The 20,959-nt window shown below is 48.3% G+C and overlaps 1 protein-coding gene and 1 long non-coding RNA gene across 2 annotated transcripts in view; one reads left to right on the forward strand and one right to left on the reverse strand.

Moving 5' to 3' along the window:
• Positions 1-20,959, reverse strand: part of LOC309346275 — a 303,343-nt gene that overhangs the window by 193,108 nt on the left and 89,276 nt on the right. The window lies entirely within an intron of this gene.
• The window catches only part of LOC309345689 (leucine-rich repeat and fibronectin type III domain-containing protein 1-like protein), a 73,922-nt gene continuing 69,118 nt past the window's right edge, over positions 16,156-20,959 (forward strand). Inside the window, exon 1 of the mRNA XM_081868985.1 lies at positions 16,156-16,514. The gene's annotated coding sequence lies outside the window, so the exon portion shown is untranslated. The remainder of the gene's footprint in view (positions 16,515-20,959) is intronic.

A 20,959-nucleotide genomic window follows, 5' to 3' on the forward strand; every position in this document is an offset into this window, starting at 1 on the left:
CCCAAGCCGTTTAGCAAACACGCTAGCCTAGGACATGAGAACTCAGGGACCTCCAATGAAGTTGAATGCTGGAAGAGAAAAGGAGGTCCTTGACCAAGCAGTGCATTGTTAAACTATGGAACTCATTGCCACAGGAGGAAGTGATGGCCACCCTCTTGGATGGCTGTAAAAGGGGATTGGAGAAATTCATGGAGGAGGAGAGAGCTATCAATGGCTAGCAGTCGTGATGGCTATGCGCTGCCCTCCACAGTTGGAGACAGCAATGTTTCCGAATACCAGTTTCTGGAAATCGGGGGAAGGGGGAAAGAGCTCTTGTGCTCGAATCCTGATTGTGGGTTTCCCAGAGGCATCAGGTTGGCTGCTGCAAGAAGAGAATGCTGAACTAGTTGGGTCCCTTCTGCCCTAACCCTGCAAACACTGCTGATGTTTTTTTTTTAAAGACGTTTACTATTTCCCCATCAGCTTTATTAAAGACTATTAAAAATGTGGGAATGTTCAGGGATGCAGGAGAGGATATATTGTTTGATTATAGCCTTTCCAACTTGTGTTAACAAGTTCACAATTTTAGCAGAGTAACATTCCCCTTTTTAAACTTGCAGCGGATGCGTTTGCTCAGGCTCGCTAAAGCCTCTATAATAACTGTTCTGGTATTTCCCCCTTATTCCCTCATAAAAATTAAGACACGACACGGTCTTCTATAAAAGTATAAAAAGGTTTCCTCACACATCATTCTGTTCACAATTGGATCCCAGAAGGCAGACTTAGCTTAGAAAAGTAACATACACCTGGAAACTATCTCATAAGGAGACAGTCCCTTTGTCCTCTCTTGGCTGGAAGAGAGCATCTTTGGCTAAGCAGATGTTGCTCCTTCGATGCATATAGTCTAAGAGAGAGAGAGATGGCTGCCCTGCCCTGTGCTTTTGTTGTTACCTGCACAGGTGAGGCCACGCCCACCTCTAGTCACATGCAAAGGAAGTCTGTCCCAGCCCAGAAGGAAACAGGAAGTTTACCTGCTGGCTGGACAAACATTCCTCCCCATGTGTGAACACGTTCACTCTAGGAAGGTTGTTCTTGACTGCTCTTGGGTTTCACATCCCACAAAAAAACCAAACAAACTTCCAGAAGTATAGCGGCAAAACATCCCAATTCTATAAACACTGACAACTGGGAAACACTGGCTTGCGAGTTCTCCAGTTGGAGAACAGCCTTGACCTAAGGTGTCATGGACTCTGAAGACACTCGAACTCAGGACGCAAGGGAGAAACGTGCTAAGAGGAAGGCATGCTTGGCAAATCCACACCGGGATCAACTCCCACCCAGAAACCATTGTCCCCAATGTGGAAGGACGTGTGAATCCAGAACTGGCCTCCACTGTCACTTACGGACTCACTACTAAAACCGTGTTCATGGAAGACAATCCTACTCAGCTACGAGTGATCGCCAAAGTCAATTTGGGGAGTAAAGTTTCTGTAAAACTCTCTGCTCTTTGCAACACCCCCCTTCCCCTTCTTCGTATCTTTTAAGTCTTCCTGGCAACAGAGATGGAGACTCAGAAACTCCAAAGGGGTTTCAAATCTTCTTTCAAATTTGCTGAGGCGGTAATGAACCTTTCATCTCCTCTTCCCTCTCAGGCTGAGATCAAGGAGCAAAACCCTGTCATGGGGCGGATTCCACCTCGCCTCCCCTCCTTTTAGGAAACCCAGAGAGAGAGAGACGCTTCTTGCAGGTTTCTCGGGCAACTTGTGCTTGGGAAGAGACTCGGGGACTTGGCAGCTGTTGACAGCTGTCTCTTCCGCCTAACCTCCTTCTTGAGTGGCATGGAGCGGAAGTTTTTCTGATCTGCTCCCCTGCCAGGTATGCCTTCGAAACGCCTCGGGCTTCCTCAGGCATTTTCAGATCTGTCAGCAATACCAGCAGGAGAAGGTGTCTGCAAATCGCACACATTCCCAGATTTGTCTTGGCACTGCCAGGTTCAGCCATTCTTGCCGGGCGGGAGAAGAATAGGATTTGTGTCCAGATTCCTTCCTTCCTTCCTTCCTTCCTTCCTTCCTTCCTTCCTTCCTTCCTTGCATGCTTTATTTATTTATTTATTTATTTAGTTAGTTAGTTAGTATCCCACTACTGACACCATTAGGGACGCGGGTGGCGCTGTGGGTAAAACCTCAGAGCCTAGGACTTGCCGATCGCATGGTCGGCGGTTCGAATCCCCGCGGCGGGGTGAGCTCCCGTTGTTCAGTCCCAGCTCCTGCCCACCTAGCAGTTCGAAAGCACAATTAAGTGCAAGTAGATAAATAGGTACCGCTTTATAGCGGGAAGGTAAATGGCGTTTCCGTGTGCTGCTCTGGTGCCGGTTCGCCAGAGCAGCTTCGTCACGCTGGCCACGTGACCCGGAAGTGTCTCCGGACAGCGCTGGCTCCCGGCCTCTAGAGTGAGATGAGCGCACAACCCTAGAGTCTGTCAAGACTGGCCCGTATGGGCAGGGGTACCTTTACCTTTTATACCTATAGGTAAAGGTAAAGGGACCCCTGACCATTAGGTCCAGTCGTGATCGACTCTGGGGTTTTTTGCTGCATGAAGGGGAATATAACTCTGCTTAAAAAAGGAACTTTCTAGTGCAAGTTAGGAAGGATATTCATAAACAAGATATCCTCTCCTGCCACCCTGAACTTTCGCACATGCTCTGGTCCAGGGGGTCACAAAGAGTCGGACACGTCTAAATGACTAAACAACAACAACAATGGGTAGCGGAAAGTGGTGCCATTACTCAACAGAAGATGATGGGATGTTTCATTATTCGTTTTTAGAACTTGGAGTCCAGTCCAGCTGTCGCTTCCTTAATTTTGAATGTCTATAGGAGGCTGGCTATGTATCCCCATCGGGAAAGGGAAAAGCACTCTGCACATGCTCCATGGCCTGCTTTGTTCTTTCAGGTGCATTTTGCTACACGATATACATGCAACACATGAGTGTTGGATTTGTCCTGGAGCATCCACGCATCATTCTGCTTTGCTTCTGATGCTCCACCAATGTTTCTTTCTAGTGGAGATAATTGCGTTATGGCAGGCAGAAAAGTGAGACTTGGGCGGTATGCAAAGTAACAGGATTCTAGTAGAGAAAATCCTCCTGGAAGAAGAGCCATCCAGGTTTTAATTAGTGTCGAGGGCTTGGCAGCGGGAACGGCAGGGCTTGATTGCTTGAAAATGTAAAGCACTAAGAAATGAAAGGGCTTTTGAACAGCATGTGTGCTCGACTTCTTTCAGCATCGCAGGGGTTTGGACTAAATGACCTTTGGGGGTCCCTTCCAATTCTACAGTTCTATGATTCCATGGTTCCTTCTCATTCTATAGCTAGTGTCTCTGTGAGAGAGGGCCATAAGCTCACTTGTGGGTCAGTGCCGGATTTACGTACAGTGGTGCCCCGCAAGACGAATGCCTCGCAAGACGAAAAACTCGCTAGACGAAAGGGTCTTCCGTTTTCCGAGGTGCTTCGCAAGACGAATTTCCCTATGGGCTTGCTTCCTTTTTCTTAAAGCCGTTAATACCCGGGGAATCCGTGCTCCACAAGACGAAAAAATCGCAAGACGAAGCAACTCACGGAACGAATTAATTTCGTCTTGTGAGGCACCACTGTATAAGCTAAACAAGCTTTAGTTTAGAGCTCCACTTTCTTGAGGGCCCCCAAAAAATTTAAAGGGGGGAAAAAACCCCTGGATGTACATTTCCAAAATATAAGATAAAAAACAAATAAAATAAAAACCTACGTGCAGCAACAGTGTTTTGTGTTGTGTAGGCTCCTATTTTGTGATGTGCAAATGGCTTGAGATACCTATGAGGTCCATAAATGACCATCTAGCATATATTCAACACAAAAAAACAGGGACCATTTGTTGTTGACAAAGGACAGCTGGACATAGAAAGGGCCCCATTACCTTCAGTAGCTGAGGGCCTCATCATACAAAAACAACAACAACATATTATTTATACCCCGCCCATCTGGCTGGCTTTCCCCAGCCACTCTGGGCGGCTTCCAACAAAATATTAAAATACAGTGGTCTGTTAAACATTAAAAGCTTCCCTAAACAGGGCTGCCTTCAGATGTCTTCTAATAGTTGTTTATTTCCTTGACATCTGATGGGAGGGCGTTCTACAGGGTAGGCGCCACCACATAGAAGGCCCTCTGCCTGGTTCCATGTAACCTCGCTTCTCGCAATGAGGGAACTGCCAGAAGGCCCTCGGAGCTGGACCTCAGTGTCTGGGTAAAACGATGGGGGTGGAGACGCTCCTTCAGGTATACTGGACCGAGGCTGTTTAGGGCTTTAAAGGTCAGCACCAACACTTTGATTTGTGCTCAGAAACGTCCTGGGAGCCAATGTAGGTCTTTCAGGACTGGTGTTCTGTGGTCTCAGCGGCTGCTCCCAGTCACCAGTCTAGCTGCCGCATTCTGGCTTAGTTGTAGTTTCATCAAACCTCAATCTGGCCCTGCCCGTATGCCTAAAATCCTGGAGAGCCCCTGCTTAGCCAATATTAAGCTTAGCTGGAGTTCCTCTGCACATCTTGGATTAGGAAGTGAGGGGGTGTCTTCTGAAGCAGAAACCTTGACTTTCCCGGAGCGTTGAGCCCCGGCACCTCTTTGCTTGAGAAATCAAGCAGCGGAGATTGGCACATCCCACACCCTCCTCCTCAAATAATGAATTTGAGGCTCTGGGAGAGCCTCAGCGGGCTCGGGTGGAATGGAAATGACACTGTCATTTCTTTTCTCCTCATGCATTTGCAATGTGCCAGTCCTTGCGACTTCAACAGTTAAGCGGCTAACTTAGCCATTCTTGCACTCTGCCTCAACAGTGGCTGTGCTGTGGTGGAACCCCTGGCTGTGGAGATGACTGGCGCCCGATTCCCGGGGAACTACAAAGCTCCTGGATTTGAAAAACAGCGACTTGGACACCGTCACAATACACTTGGAACGTCTCTGCGTGCGCCTGTCGCTGTCTGTGCACAGAAAGATCCCCTTAAATCCTCTCCGTTTACAGGACGGCCCTGGTGTTAAATCTGCATCTTGAAGCCATCATTGAATTTATTTGTGTAATCTCCCGTTCACACATTTGCATGATGTGAGTGTACACATCTTTTAAAAATGCATTTAATTTATAACTCGATGGAAAGCGCCCGGGGTTGGGCGGCGCTTTTTTTTATTATAAAGCATAAGACAACGCGAAGGGGGAAGAATAACTCTCCATATTTTAATTTGTTATGTCGAGCAAAAACATGCGTATGCCTGCCAGCACCAAAACGTTATCCCGTATTAAGAGGGTTCGTCGTCTTCCTTGTCAGTTGGCCCCAGAGGCAGCGCTGCCGAGTCACGGTCTTCGAAATTCAAGGCTTCAAGAAACCCGCACTACAAGGATCCAGTCTGCTGGAGGGAGCCCCCGACTAGGTGCCCTGGGAAAATAGGATGTTGCAGAAGATGTTGAGCATATGAAGCGAGCTGCGTCATATTAGACCAGCGTCTGCCCCAGCATCTACTACCCTGAATGATGGTGACTCAGGAAGGTCACAGGCAGGGGTCATAGGGTACAAGGCTGGGAGCCCACCAGTAGATGGTGCCATAGTAAATGACGGTATCCACATACAGTCATACCTCTTGTTACGTTTGCTTCAGGTTAAATCTTTTCAGGTTGCGTCCTGCAGCGACCTGGAAGTATGGGAAAGGGTTACTTCTGGGTTTCGCCGCTCGCACATGCGCAGACGCTCAAAATAACGTCATGCACATGCGCAGAAGCGGGTTGCGTTCTGCTCATGTTGCGAATGGGGCTCCGGAACAGATCCTGTTTGCAACCAGAGGTACCACTGTATACCCAAGTACAGTGGACCCTTGGTTCTCAAATGCCTTGGCACTCAAACAACTTGGAACCCAAACACTGCAAATTCGGAAGTAAGTGTTCCGGTTTGTGAACGTTTTTTCGGAAGCCGAACGTGCTCTGTTTTGAGTGTTACACTTCGGACTTGAGTGCCACACTACTGTTTTAAACAAAATAAAAAAATTCCTTCCAGTAGCACCTTAAAGACCAACTGAGTTAGTTCTAGGTATGAGCTTTCGTGTGCATGCACACTTCTTCAGATACACAGTGTGATGTGTGTATCTGAAGAAGTGTGCATGCACACGAAAGCTCATACCTAGAACTAACTCAGTTGGTCTTTAAGGTGCTACTGGAAGGAATTTTTTTATTTTGTTTTGACCATGGCAGACCAACACGGCTACCTATCTGTAACTGACACTACTGTTTTGAGTGTTACTCTGAGGTCTCTATGTTTTTGCTATTTATTTTGCGTTTTTGTTTTTGTGGCTCTTTTTGTTTTGTGTTTGTGTGGAACCCAGTTCAGCTACTGATGGAATGATTGTGTGACTGCAGTACATTGTTTGTTGCTTTCATTTTATGGATCAATGGTCTCGTTAGATCGTAAAAAATCATGTTTAGTTGCTGTTTTAGGGGTTGTTTTTAAAAGTCTGGAACGGATTAATCCGTTTTGCATTACTTTCTTTGGGAAAGCGTGGCTTGGTTTTGGAATGCTTTGGTTTTGGAACGGACTTCTGGAATGGATTAAGTTTGAGAACCAAGGTACCACTGTAATGGCACCGCTCTGGCCAGACCCTATCTGGAGTCCTGTGGACACCACAGTTTAAGAAAGGCATTGACAAGCTGAAACGTGGGCAGAGGAGGGCAACCAAAGTGACCACGGGTCTGGAAGCCAAGATGCCAACAAAAGAAGAATGGCAAGAAAAACTGATGGAATATGGTGAAATGGCGAAGTTAACGGCAAAACTTAAGAGACAAGGATAATAGACATTTTTTTAAAAAAAAAAGACTGGGAACCATTTATGTTGCACCTACAGAAAAACCGTAAAGATGTGGACTCAGTAAACATTTACAATTAACAGCATAGAAATTAAAATGGGAAAATGGGAAAATAGGAAAGTACAAGAGGAAATATGAAAATAAGAAGGGTATAAAAATGCTAAGAATATAATAATACTTAAGTTAAAGACTGCATACTAAGAATAAAAGAAGGAGGGGAAGCAAATATTCAAAGAACCAGAAAATGAAGTTGAGGGAAGTCGTGGAGAGAGGAAAGAGGGTTGGGGATTTATATCCTGTTTTGTTTTTGAGATAATGTTGACTGTGTTTGATTAAATCATTTTTTATTGAGTTTTACAGATTTTAACAAAAACAAATAAAGCACAGATCTGGAAGCCAAGATGGGCTGGAATAGATACAATCCTGTGGTTCTATGAGTCCAGCATTCAACAGAGGCATCGCCCCAGAACCTGACTCCAGTGCAAAGGGATGAAATGCAGTAATGTTAACGGGAAAATCCGAGGGCTCCCTTGGACCAAAAAAAGACACCAACCAGGATCACTTGGAGCAAAACAGCAGCCTGTAGGCTTGGTCTTTACTGAATACTGTCGCGACAGGACTCCCACCCGCAACAAGATGAAGTAAAATGGAAGTCCAGAACAAAAGAAGACCCCAACTTTTATTACTTACTAATCCCCCAAACTACACCCCTAAGACTACATCACAACTACATCACAAAAAGGAGGGGCTGAGGGAGGAGTTGTGGTGGTAACCTGAGTGTCCTGTCACCTGGCTGGTTCCCCCTTTCCCCCTCCCCATGAGTACTTTCCAGGTGACAGAGGGGAGTTGGCAGTTTCCTGCCCCCAGAGGGAAGAGCTGATCATTGTCCTTTGTTCCAGTCCATGCTGAATCCACTCCCATATGCAAGTTCTTTGTGATCTTGATGGTCTTCTATCTAGGACCATCAGGGTTGGCATAGCAACTGGGCAGGGCTCCTGTGGATGTGCTGGGATGGTCAAGGGATTATGGCTGCCCTGTATCAAACCTTCCCCATTTTGTAGTCCTTCCTTCATGGAGTAAAATAAAAGTGGAACAGTGCAGATCCAATCAGTGGCGTAGCGTGGGGGGTGCAGGGGGGCCGGCCACAATGGGCGCAACATCTGGGGGGGCGCGCTCGCTGCCTCCAGAGTCGCCGAAGAGCCTCGGGCGCAGGCTGTAGCAGAGCCCCATGTCTCGCGGAACCAAGAGCTGTGCGCGCGTCCAGGCTGAAGGCGTCCGGCAGGCAGCGGCTCTCAGCACTCGCCGCGGTCCCCGTGCGTCAGGGCCATGGAGGGTGCGCCAGGCAGCCCCTCCTCACAGCCCCCCCGCCGCCGCTGCAGCTGCTGGGCCATGTTGCATTTTCCTCGCCTCTCTGCCCTCCTCCTCCTCCGGGCAAGCGGCGTCGTTTGGGCGGCAGCGCCAGCGGCAACTCGCCTCAGATCACCTGACACGGACCCGCCGCCACCGCCATGGCTACCTTACCGTAAATACCCCAGCCCAGGCAGCAGCAAGAAGAAGCTGGCAGCGGCGGCAGGTTAGGGGTTAGGGGCGCAAATTACTTGCCTTGCCCCGGGTGCTGACAACCCACGCTACGCCGCTGGATCCAATGTATGGTTGATTTTCTATGAATTTATAACAGAAGCGTAGCGTATGTAGTGTGTGTGTGGTTTGTACAAACTGAATGATTGGAGGGGTTTCCTGCAACAGTAACAAAGACGAAGGTGCATCTGAGCATGAACAAAGCGCATGAGCAGAATGGAGCGGAGGAGTTTGTGAGGCAGAAAGTGTGTCAGCCTGGGACGCTTGCAAAGTTAAACCTCTCAAATGCCCCAGGACTAACTAGCCAGAAACTTGCGCAGAACAGGCACATTTTCGCCCGCAGAGTACCTGTTTTATTAAGAGCAACTGACAGGCCTATTATTCCCATCTCCCCGAGCTTCCTAATCAGACATGCTTTATACAGGATTATTTGGGTCTCGTGGAGCCAGCCTCTGTTTCTCTCTCTCTCTCTCCCCCCACCCTTTGCCCCCAATGCACCACATTTCCCAGACAACCCATTTCATGCGCCTTGCTATGGACGCTGGGTTATTAATCCCACTCACGGCCTCTTCTCCCAGAGGCCAGCTTGGTGCAGCTGCTGATATTAAATTGGGAGGGATGGAGGGCAAGGGGAAAAGGAGGGAGATCTCTTTAGAATTTAGCAATAATTTCCCTGGCTAGGAAAAGGGAGGGGAGGAGGGAGAAGAGGAGGAGGCTGGGAGGCAGAAAGGAGGGTATGTGTGTGTCCCAGGGCTGATGGGAGTTGTATGTATTTATCTATTACATTTCTCTTTTTTTATTCATTTTATAACACAAATTTAAAATAAACAAACAGAAAAGACGAACAGTACAAACAAATTCTTGACATATCCTTATTTTTCTAAACATTAAGTGGGCTTCCCCAAGTCCCACCTATCTGATTTTCATTTTCATCTTTTAACAGTTTAAAAAAGGTAAAGGGACCCCTGACCATTAGAGGTCCAGTCGTGGCCGGCTTTGGGGTTGCGGCGCTCATCTCGCTTTATTGGCCGAGGGAGCCGGCGTACAGCTTGCGGGTCATGTGGCCAGCAGAACGAAGCCGCTTCCGGCGAACCAGAGCAGCGCATGGAAACACCGTTTAGCTTCCCGTTCTTAACCTGAAACTGTTCTTAACCTGAAGCACCACTTTAGCTAATGGGGCCTCCTGCTGCTGCTCCGCCGCTGGAGCACAATTTCTGTTCTCATCCTGCAGCAAAGTTCTTACCCTGAGGTAATATTTCTGGGTTAGCGGAGTCTGTAACCTGAAGTGTATGTAACCTGAAGCGTATGTAACTTGAACCGTATGTAACCCAAGCTACCACTGTATCATAATTTCTACCCATCTTTTTTTAATCACACTTACAATAACTTCACGTTTTATCACTTACAAATAATACTATTTTAAAATACCCTATCTTCTACTTCTAACCCTACGGCCTATATCCACTTCCAAAGCTATTCTCAGATTTTAATATTAACATATTTTTTTCAAATATTCCTTAAACTTTCAAATATTCCTTAAACAGTCTTCTTCCACCGTCTCTTCTCTCTGGTCTCGGAGTCTCCCGGTCAGTTTGGCAAGTTCCATGTAGTCTATCTATTACATTTCTCAAAGAGGAAGTCAAGGTGCTGGCACACAGTCCTCTCGCTGCCCATTTGAGCTTCGCAACATCCCTGTGAGGTAGGTTCGGCTTACTGGCCCAAGGTGAGCTTTACGGGTGAGTGGGGATTCGGAGTCTGCGGTCTCCTGGGTCTCCAGTCCAGCGCTCTAACCACTATGCCACACTGTCAGTAAATGGCAAAGGCTGCTTTTATCTGCCACTTTTTCTTCTCTGTAAAATTCCACACTCACCAGGGCGGCAGCTTTTGTTTTGAGTGGTGGAGGGTGTGTGTGTGTGTGTGAAAGAGCAATTTTCTGTTAAAGGATGGATGGCGGCTAACAGATTGAGGTTGAATCCTGACAAGACAGAAGTACTGTTTTGGGGGGACAGGGGGCAGGCGGGTGTAGAGGATTCCCTGGTCCTGAATGGGGCAATTGTGCCCCTGAAGGACCAGGTGCGCAGCCTGGGAGTCATTTTGGACTCACAGCCGTCCATGGAGGTACAGGTCAAATGCTTGTCCAGGGCAGCTGTCTACCAGCTCCATCTGGTATGCAGGATGAGACCCTCCCTACCCGCGGACTGTCTGGCCAGAGTGGTGCATGCTCTGATTATCTCTTGCTTGGACTACTGCAATGCGCTCTACGTGGGGCTCCCTTTGAAGGTGACCCGGAAACTACAACTAATCCAGAATGCGGCAGCTAGACTGGGGACTGGGAGCGGCCGCCAAGACCACATAACACCGGTCTTGAAAGACCTACACTGGCTCGCAGTACGTTTCCGAGCACAATTCAAAGTGTTGGTGCTGACCTTGAAAGCCCTAAACGGCCTCAAAGGCCCAGTATACCCAAAAAAGCGTCTCCACCCCCATCGTTCTGCCCGGACACTGAGGCCCAGCACCAAGGGCCTTCTGGCGGTTCCCTCCCTGCGAGAAGCCAAGTTACAGGGAACCAGGCAGAGGGCCTTCTCGGTAGTGGCACCCTCTCTGTAGAACACCCTCCCACCAGATGTCAAATAGAACAACAACTACCAGACTTTTAGAAGACATCTGAAGGCAGCCCTGCTTAGGGAAGCTTTTAATGTTTGATGTATTACAGTATTTTAATATTTTTTTGGAAGCTGCCCAGAGTGGCTTGGTATAAATAAATTATTATTATTATTATTATTATTATTATTATTATTATTATTATTATTAAATGACACACGTCAAAGCAGCGCTGGAGGTGTCCCCAAGTGGCAGCAGCTTCAGACCAAACACATTCACTACTGGCCCAATTGCCTTGCAGTTACCATCACTTTGCTGTGCAGAACGCTGTGCAATCTTTCCCCCCCCCCCAATGCAAAAATTAGACAAAACTTTATTTGCAGCTTTGAGTGGGAGTGTGTCCATATGCAAACTCTCTTCCACTTCCTGTTCCTTGAGATGGCAGGGAAAATTCATTAACACAGAGACAGTGGCGTAGCGTGGGTTGTCAGCACCCGGGGCAAGGCAAGTAATTTGCGCCCCCTAACCCGTGGATTTGCGCCCCCTAACCCTAACCCCCAGATGCTGGTATATGGTCCTCAGATCTGAATAGCAAGGTGGATAAGAACCTAAATCCACTTAGTCCAGCATCCGAGTCCATCACAGTCTCCTGTGGGAGGAAATCCCTCACTTTAGCTATCCACTGCGTGAAGAAATCCTATCGTTTATCTGTCCTGGATATACAGAATTTGGCTTCTTTACAATAAGAGAGCTTGATAAAAAAATAGATATATTTTTCTTTGTTTCCCAATATGCATGCAGAGTGTATTGGAAGCAAAGAAGCCTTCTTGCAGCAGATTTCCCAGGGAGCAATATACCGAAACACGCCCCCCCCCCCGCCCAGTTCCTGCTAACTTTCCTGCAAGAACTTCTCTGCTCAGCTTCTCCCATTCAGCTCAGATGCAAATTGCCTTCCTCTCATCTGGAGAAGCAATCTGCGCTGGGGATCTCATTTCAAGCAACAGAGAGGGGTCCTCAGCTATCAGGAGACCGGCTCTCCTGTCGTTAATTCCCAGTACTTCTTCACACAGAACATAGTTAAACTATGGAACTCACTGCCACAGTGCTGGTTGGCCATGAACTTGGATGACTTTCATGGAGGAGGAGAAAAAATCACGGAGGGGACGGCTGTCGATGGCTCCTAGCCAGGATGGCTCTCTTCTGCCTCCATGGTCAGAGGCAGCGATGCTTCTGAATTCTGGCTGCAGGAAATCACAGGAGAGAAGAGTTGGGCTCAAATCCTGCTTTCTGGTTCCCCGCAGCCACGGTGATAAGAGGATGCTAGATTAGGTGGGCCTTGGTCTAATCCAGGGGTCAGCAAACTTTTTCAGCAGGGGGCCAGTCCACTGTCCCTCACACCTTGTGGGGAGCCGGACTACATTTGTTTTGGGGGGGGAGAATGAATTCCTATGCCCCACAAATAACCCAGAGATGCATTTTAAATAAAAGGACACACTCGACTCTTGTAAAAACACGCTGATTCCCGGACCGTCTGCAGGCCGGATTGAGAAGGTGATTGGGCCGGATCTGGCCCCCGGGCCTTAGTTTGCCTACCCATGGTCTACTCCATCATGCTCTTTTTATTTTCTTATGAGCTCCCACTCCAGAGATCCTTTTTACGATTAAGGAATATTCCTGGGACTTTCTGCAAGCGAAGCCTGTTTCCCTGCTGAGCTAAGCTAAGCTGATCCCTGATTCCCATGTAGGGGGAGGCAGAAGACAGACCCCCCCCCATAGAGGTGCTTATGAGAGCACTCAAGATTTTGCAATATCTGCATCCCCACATGACGACGCCATTAGGACGTTGCAGGTTTCAATGCCCAAGTAAAATTGGATGTTTCAGATAAGACCCACTGTCTTTATGCTAGCAAGCTTCTGAGCTACACAGAACCACCACCCTCTTTCCCATTTCTGTGCCACATACAGGTTTCGGCCAGGAGCTCGGGGGGGGGGGAGGGAGGAGGGAGAGGAACTATTAATATCTTTGCTGAGCCAGCTGGCCAGGCTTAATCCTGGCATGAAGTGCTGCTCCCCCAAACCTACCCAAAAACTGGGTTACTGCCATGGCTGAGCTCCTTCACATCGGGAAGAAAAGCAGGAGGGCAGGCAGAAGAGGCCTCATCCTGCATTTCTGGAATGAGATGCTGGGGAAACTACGCTGCTTATAAATCTGTTGCCGTACAGCAGCGGGCAGGGAGAGGACACCTCAGATCTCAGGGCTGAAAGTTAGAATCATAGAATTGTAGATTTGGAAAGCTGTTGAGTTTTTTTCCCCTTTTATTTTAGGAAACCACCAAAATTTTGAGCTTTTTGGGGAGACCTCCACTGAAAATTGTGATTTTAAGCCATGGGTAGGCAAACTAAGGCCCGGGGGGCCGGATCCGGCCCAATTGCCTTCCAAATCCGGCCCGTGGACGGTCCGGGAATCAGCGTGTTTTTACATGAGTAGAATGTGTCCTTTTATTTAAAATGCATCTCTGGGTTATTTGTGGGGCATAGGAATTCGTTCTCCCCCCCCAAAAAAAGAAATATAATCCGGCCCCCCACAAGGTCTGAGGGACACTGGACCGGCCCCCTGCTGAAAATGTTTGGTGACCCCTGTTTTAAGCTGTTTCCGCTGCTTTTTCCATCGCATTGACATACATCCGGGTTTCCCCTGACATTTTGCCTATTTGGCAGAATTTTTTCCTGATGCCATTTTCACACCCGAAAACCAAGACATGTCAGGACTGGTAAGCCTAGCCTGGGTGAATTTTTGCATAGAAAGAGCCAGTGTAGTGTAGTGGTTCAAGTGTTGGACTAGGGCCTTGGAGAGGCCAGAGTTCAAATCCCGCCACTTGACCATGAAACTTGCTGGAGGTGACCTTGAGGGTTATAAGAGGGTCTAACCCTCTTGTGGGGTTTAAATGAGGAGAACCATGCACTTTACCTTGAGCTCCTGGGAGGAAAATATGGGCTATTTCAATGGCTGCAGGTTCTTGTGCTCATGTTCTGCTCAAAGGTTTCTCTGTCCGGTTGGCTGCTGTGAGACCAAGATGCTGATCCATCTACTTATATCATGTTCTTATGTAAGTTTAATTGTTCCTAATGGTCCTAATGCTAGCACATTTGCAAAGCTAAGCAGGGTCTGGTCTGGTTTCAAGCTGGATGGGAGACCATGCGTTGAGATTCTTGCAATGCAGGGGGTTGGACTAGATGACCCTAGAGATCCCTCCTATTCTATTATTCTAACATTGTGTTTCAATAACCCGCTCTGGGACCTTTGTTGTTGTTGTTTAGTCTTGTCTGACTCTTTGTGACCCCATGGACCAGAGCACGCCAGGCCCTCCTGTCCTCCACTGCCTCCCGCAGTTTGGTCAAACTCAGGCTGGTAGCTTCGAGAACACTGTCCCACCATCTTGTCCTCTGTCATCCCCTTCTTCTTGTGCCCTCCATCTTTCCCAACATCAGCGTCTTTTCCAGGGAGTCTTCTCTTCTCATGAGGTGGCCAAAGTACTGGAGCCTCAGCTTCCGGATCTGTCCTTCCAGGGAGCACTCAGGGCTTATTTCCTTCAGAATGGAGAGGTTGGATCTTCTTGCAGTCCATGGGACTCTCAAGAGTCTCCTCCAGCACCAGAATTCAAAAGCATCCATTCTTCAGCGATCAGCCTTCTTTGTGGTCCAGCTCTCACTTCCATACATCACTACTGGGAAAACCAGAGCTTTAACTATATGGACCTTATTGTCCATGGAATTTTCTTGGCAGGGATACTGGAGTGGCTTGCCGGTTCCTGCTCCAGGTGGATCACGTTTGGTCAAAACTCTCCACTATGACCTGTCCATCTTGGGTGGCCCTGCACAGCAGAGCTCATAGCTTCTCTGAGTTATCCAAGCCCCTTCGCCACGGCAAGGCAGTGATCCATGAAGGGGTATGCGACCTTAGGGAAAAGAAACGCGGCAACCAGTCTGTCCTGGGTGCCAGTGAGCGTGCGAGCGAGCCAGCCACCATCAGGGGCAGCAAGCCCCCTAACCTGGGTGGGGCTTCTGCTGCGCCTTTAAGAGCCGGCGGGGCGGGGCGCCCGGCGCCTGGTCCGGAGCCCAGAAGCCGCCCTGCTTGTTCGCCGGCGCAAGCCAGAAGGAGGCGCTCCCTGAAGGCGCGGCTTCTGGCGCCGGGCATCCTGGGCCAGGGAGCCCGCGCCGGGTCTTGCAGGCTGCCGACTCCGGCCCTCTCCATCTGCCCTCGGCGGGGCCATCCTGCCGGCGCGCTCCCTGCATCCCTCTCTCCATCCCCCGCATCTGGTACCCATCGCCTGGCAACCTGCATCCTCCATCCTCTGCGGATGCTCCGCTCTTGCCCCGCCGACCTCGAGCCCTAGAACCGCCGGGATTTTTTTCCTCTTCCCTGCTCGGGGGGCTTTCTTCACATGCAGCGCCCGGCGGAGAGGGGCTCGCCGCTGTATCCCCCCACCCCGCTCCAAGCTGCGATGCCCACGGTGGGCGTGGGCCGCCCATCCCCCGACGGAGCAGTCCCTTTGCCCGGCAGCGCCCAAGCCGCCCTCTTTGGCTTCTAGAGAGATCTGCAAGGGCGATAGAGGAGCGGCGCTGTGGGGAGGGGGGGCAGAGGACAGGAGAACCCCCCGGGGGACGCGCACCCCGTGCAACATTAACTCTTTGTCCGCCGCCGCCGCCGCGGAGGGATTGCAGACGGAAGAGATGGTGGTCGCCGCTGGTTGATTTTATTATCCATTAAACGTGCGCGTATATCTTCTCTGCTATCCGGGGCTGCTAACCTAACGAGAGAAAAAAGGTGTTTTCTGGGGGTCCCCTGGATGGCCGCTGCCTTTGCGAAGAGAAACCTCTGGGCAGTTTTGCAAGCTCCACGCCCTGGTGGGGAGAGAGAGATCGAGAGAAAGAGAGAGAGGTCCCTTCCCCCATCTCCATCTTCCTCATTGGAGACCAGCTGAAGGAAAGCAGAAGGATCCCCTCCGTCGGATGGCTCCCAGCGCTTGAGGATCGCTTCCGAAAGGTGAACCTAGGAAGATCTTGCAGGAAGGAGATGGGCTTTCCTCTTTGTTCTGGACAGCATCGTTTCAGGATGTGAAGCGGCGGCGAGAAGACCGCTGCCTGGGGACCTCCAGCCCATCTTTTGCACCGAGAGCCTGGCAGAAGGCAGCGAGGCTGGCGCGGTGGGTTTCGAACTCCCCTCTCCCCGCTCTGTAGCTCTACAGATCTTATTTCATCGCAGGGGATTTGGGCCAACCGGGGTGCTAATGGGCACGCTGCCTGGCGTCCCTGGCGGTGCAGTGCTCTCCTCCGAACGGGCACATCGGTTTCCCCGATGGGAGCCGGGCTCCCAGTTCTAGGGACTTGGAGGAACTGGGATGGATGGTGGAGCAGCTGCCCTAGGAACCGGCCGCCGTGGGGAGTGAACCCCAACGCCTATGGGTCCCTGGAGCTGGAGAGCAAGGTACGTTGCTGGGCTGTCGGGGCTTCTTGGCACCCAGAGACTCCTCCGGAGATTTGGGGCGGAAGGCGACCTGTCTGGGATCCCGAGGGAGCTGGGTGGAGTATTGGCTCTGGAGGCAATGTTGTAAAAAAAATAAATATATATATATATTTGTAGCATGCTCTGCCTTGTGGGTCTTACAAAACCTTGCCCAAATAGAAATCTATGTTGCTAAAGAGCTCTCAGTTGCATCTATCGGCTAGAAACATTTTTTTGGGGGGGTGGATTTGTGATAGATTTGGTTTTTTTGGTTTTTATTTTTTGAGGAGTTGGAGGAAGAACCAGGATTTTAACCAACTAAAGGTGGTTTTTCTGAGCATGTGCAGAGTGCATTTGCTTTGCCACTGAATTCCTGTGCCTACTGAGGCCTCGCCCGACTTTGGCCATTTTTTTAAAAAAATCTGGAATATGAGGAAGAAGAAGTAGAGCATGTGCAGAGTGCTTTTCCCTATCACGGCTCAGTTATCCTTGCAAGGGCCATGGGAAGTGATAGGGAAGTCTTATACCACCTCATCCCTTCCTGTCCCCTTGATTTTCTTTTCGCAGTCCATTCCCCGCCTTCCTGCCCTGTTCATTAAAAACAGAATTATTCTAATCTACTCTTTCACGATGGGTGTGTGTGTGTCACACACACTAAGGAGACGGATCAGTGGAGATTAAAATAAAAGAAAATTAGACACAAATAAGAACTCTCCAAATGGCCATCAAACCCTTGGCTCCCGAGGATGATATTGCTATCGATTACTATGGGATGTAATTTGCATGCCCAAGTGCTTTACAGCGACTGTCTTCTTAACAAAGAGGAGTGATTAAGATGCTTTAGAGATCATCCCCCCCGCGCCGTAAAATGGGGGGTTTTAATTATTGAACTCTTGGGTTTTGTTGTGAGATCATTCCTTCAAAGCCCTTTGAGCGAGGCGATGGGAGCGCACAGTGATTCATAATAATATGATCTCCCCTTTTTGTGGCTGCCTCGCCCAGCGTGCGCTCCCAGAGAGAAGTTGCTTTGCCCCCTTTTAAAACAAGCTAGAAGGAAAAACATCGCTTCCTCCGGACTGTGAAATTGCACTGCCCCCCCACTGCGTGGGGTGAACCCCCAAAACCCTTGCAGTGCGGGAGTGACGTGTGTATGTGTTTGCGCCTTGCCCTTCCTGGCACCCCGAAATTCGCTGCCCACTCTTGCCGGAGTTGCTAGGAGAGCTGAGCCAATGAAGCGAGATTAAGGAAATTGACGAGATTTCAGGAGCGTGCTGTCTCTATATCTGTGTGATATAAGGTGTGGCAAGTGACTGAAAGGGTTTCCGTCCCCTGTTCCTGAGCCCAGGTTTCCATCTGGCAGCTTCGTTTGGATGGCTCCAACTCTATTTCTCCCACAAACACTGATTTTTTTAAAAAAATTCAGCCATTTGGGACCTGGTGACTTTTGCATTATTATTATTATTATTATTATTATTATTATTATTATTATTAACCCACCCTTCATCTTAAAGTCTCAGGATGGGTTGCAACGATAAAACACAATATTTTAAAAAGTTTAAAACAGTGGGGTGTAGTGGTTAGCGTGTTGGAGTAGGAGCTGGGAGACCAGGGTTCAAATCTCCCACAAGACATGAGTCGCTGTGACCGTGTGTGTGTGTGTGTGTGTGTGTGTGTGCAATCACTGCCTCTCAGCTGACCCTCCGGCACAAGGTTGTTAAATAAAGAGGAGAACCATATATTACATCACCTTGAACTCATGGGAGAAAAAAGAATATGAATGCAACCAACAAATAAATAATAATAATAAACTTGCAATCACAAAAATCAGACGGGTCCTAAAAATATACACCCCAAGTGTCTAAAGCCAGGGCGAAGGGGCTTGCAATTTCCATCCCCAATCCCAAATTTCCTACAAGCAGAGGGCAAGAATCTTGGGCTGTAAGTATTTTGGGAATGTACGCTGTTGAGCAGCTAGTTTAAGGCAGGTTTTGCTAATCTGGTGCCATCCAGATGTTCTGTTTTAAAATAATAATAATAATATTTATTCAAATTTTAAAGATTACAAAAAGAAAATTAGAAAAAGCAAAAAAAGAAAGATAAATTTTTTTACAGAAAATACAATACAAAAATACAAACGGTTAAAAAAAAAGAAAAAACAGCTCAGACCTTTACATAACTTTCTTTCCTTTGCTTATTTCCTTGACCTCCTCACACCTCCCTTTTTTGTATTCTAGTTCAATTAGACATTTCAGCAAATCCTTTCCAGCTTTGTTTTTATCCTAATAATTTATCTTAATATACAGTAATTTTACATTCTCGTCTTTCACCAATTAAAAAAATCAATTTTTACTTAATCCTTTATATCCTTTCTGCTAAAACCACATAACTTCATTCCAACATCTGGTGCCATCCAGATGTTCTGGGCAACAACTCCTGTAAACTGCTGGGAGTTGTAGCGCACAACATCTGGAGGGTGCCAGGTTGGCAAACGATGGGTTAAGAGAAGAGGCTGCCTAGTTCTTTCCTCTGACAGGGACAAGAGGGTATAGGGCAGTGTTTCCCAAACTTGGTTTCTCTAGCTGTTTAGGGACTACAATTCCCATCATCCCTGACCACTGCTCTTGTAACTAGGGATGATGGGAGTTGTAGTCCAAAAAAAGCCAGAGAACCAAGTATGAGAAGCATTTGTATAGGGACACAATCCAGACATCTTGGTTCTGGGCTGCAGCACACCTCGAGTTGGGAATCTGGGGTATCCAGCGGCGATCCTCTCCAGATGTTGTGGGGGGCTCCCATCACCCTGACAATTAGCCACAGGCAGATGGGAATTGTAGTCCAGAATATCCAAAGGGTTGGCTACCCATGGAGTGGATAGGGAATAGCCATTTGTTTCTCTTTCATTTCCTTTCTCAAGTCTCTAGTCCTCAAGAAAGGCGGAAAGAAGTTTAGGGGTCCGCACTGAGCACGGACTTGGAACTTTTTTTGCAGAACATGTGAACTTTCCCCCAAAGTGTTTGTGTCATTGTCCCCCCCCCCACCAGAAATAGTCATTCTGCAAGAGGCAGGCAGAAACATTCAAGCAGTAAAGGGGTAGGGTGTTTTGAACCCTTCCCTGACCCTCTTTTTTTTGGGGGGGGGTGTTTGCTTCTCCTGCCCCCCCTTGTCCCATGCCCTTGTTTCACTTGCTAATGTGAGCTAAATAAATTCTGCAACAAACAAACAAACAAGCCCAAAGCCTTGCAATATTAATACGTCATGTAAATTAATGCTGTTTTGCATAAATTAGTTGGAGCGGAGCGAATCTGGACTTTCTCTGAGCAGAAATCCGAGTGTAGCGTATGCATTATGGATTCAGTAACCCGCAAGTTGTTTTCCTCAGCGGAGCTCTGAACAAGCTCTGTGTCTCATTTTGCACAACAGACCCAAAGAGTGATTCATTCTTTATTCCCCCCTGCCTTGCAGCTTGGCTTACTTGTTCAAGTTACCTCATCAACGAAAGACCAAAAATGCAGAGAGAATACAGAACTCTTTATTGCAGCAGAATAAAGCTCATATATTTATTCAAGCATCCTGTTAACAGATCTGATATAGGCCACATTTTACACAAGGTGTTTCAGCGTGAGCCAAACCAGCTTCCTTTTGCATGAGGTCTTCATCAGCTGCTTAATGCAACGTTAGGAAACACAGCAAACCTGTACAAATAAAATGAAAATAAATGAAGGGCATGTTAAGGTCAGCGCTTCTGAAGTTATCAGCCAACCGTACATCAAAAGTGGCAAACTAAATATTCACCAACAGGCCTTGACATCTGGCGCATAAAATTTTAAAGGAGGCAGGCAAAACGATTCGCTTTAAATCTACGTTCTCAACAGCTGCCCTGGGTAGATAAACTGACAATTGTCAGTAATAACCAATTAAATTCGCATCTACTCTCTGAAGCCCCCAAAGAGTTTTGGGGAGAGAGGGAGGTTGGATTAGATAGGGCGTGGTGAACTTTTGGCCCTCTGGGTGTTGCCAGACTACAACTCCCATGGCGACTGGCCGTGCATGCTGGGGCTGATGGGAATTGTAGTTTAGTAGCAGCTGGAGGGTGCCACCTAGATTCGACCTCGGAGCCCCAACCTTCAACTCAGTTATGCATTTGGTAACCCCTCTGCCCTGTGGAACTCCCTCCCATCAGATGTCAAGGAAATAAACAACTCTCTGACTTTTAGAAGAAATCTGAAGGCAGCCCTGTTTAGGGAAGTTTTTAATATTTGATGTTTTATTCTGTTTTTAATCTGTTGGGAGCCGCCCAGAGTGGCTGGGGAAATCTGCCCAGATGGGATGATGATGATGATGTTTATCCCGACTAAACATTAGGAGTTACTTTCTGAGAGCAAGAGCTGTTTGAGAGGGAAACAGATCCCTTAGGAAGTTGGTGTAAT

This window comes from Podarcis erhardii, assembly GCF_964252035.2.
Source record: "Podarcis erhardii genome assembly, chromosome: 7".
Lineage (NCBI taxonomy): Eukaryota > Metazoa > Chordata > Lepidosauria > Squamata > Lacertidae > Podarcis > Podarcis erhardii.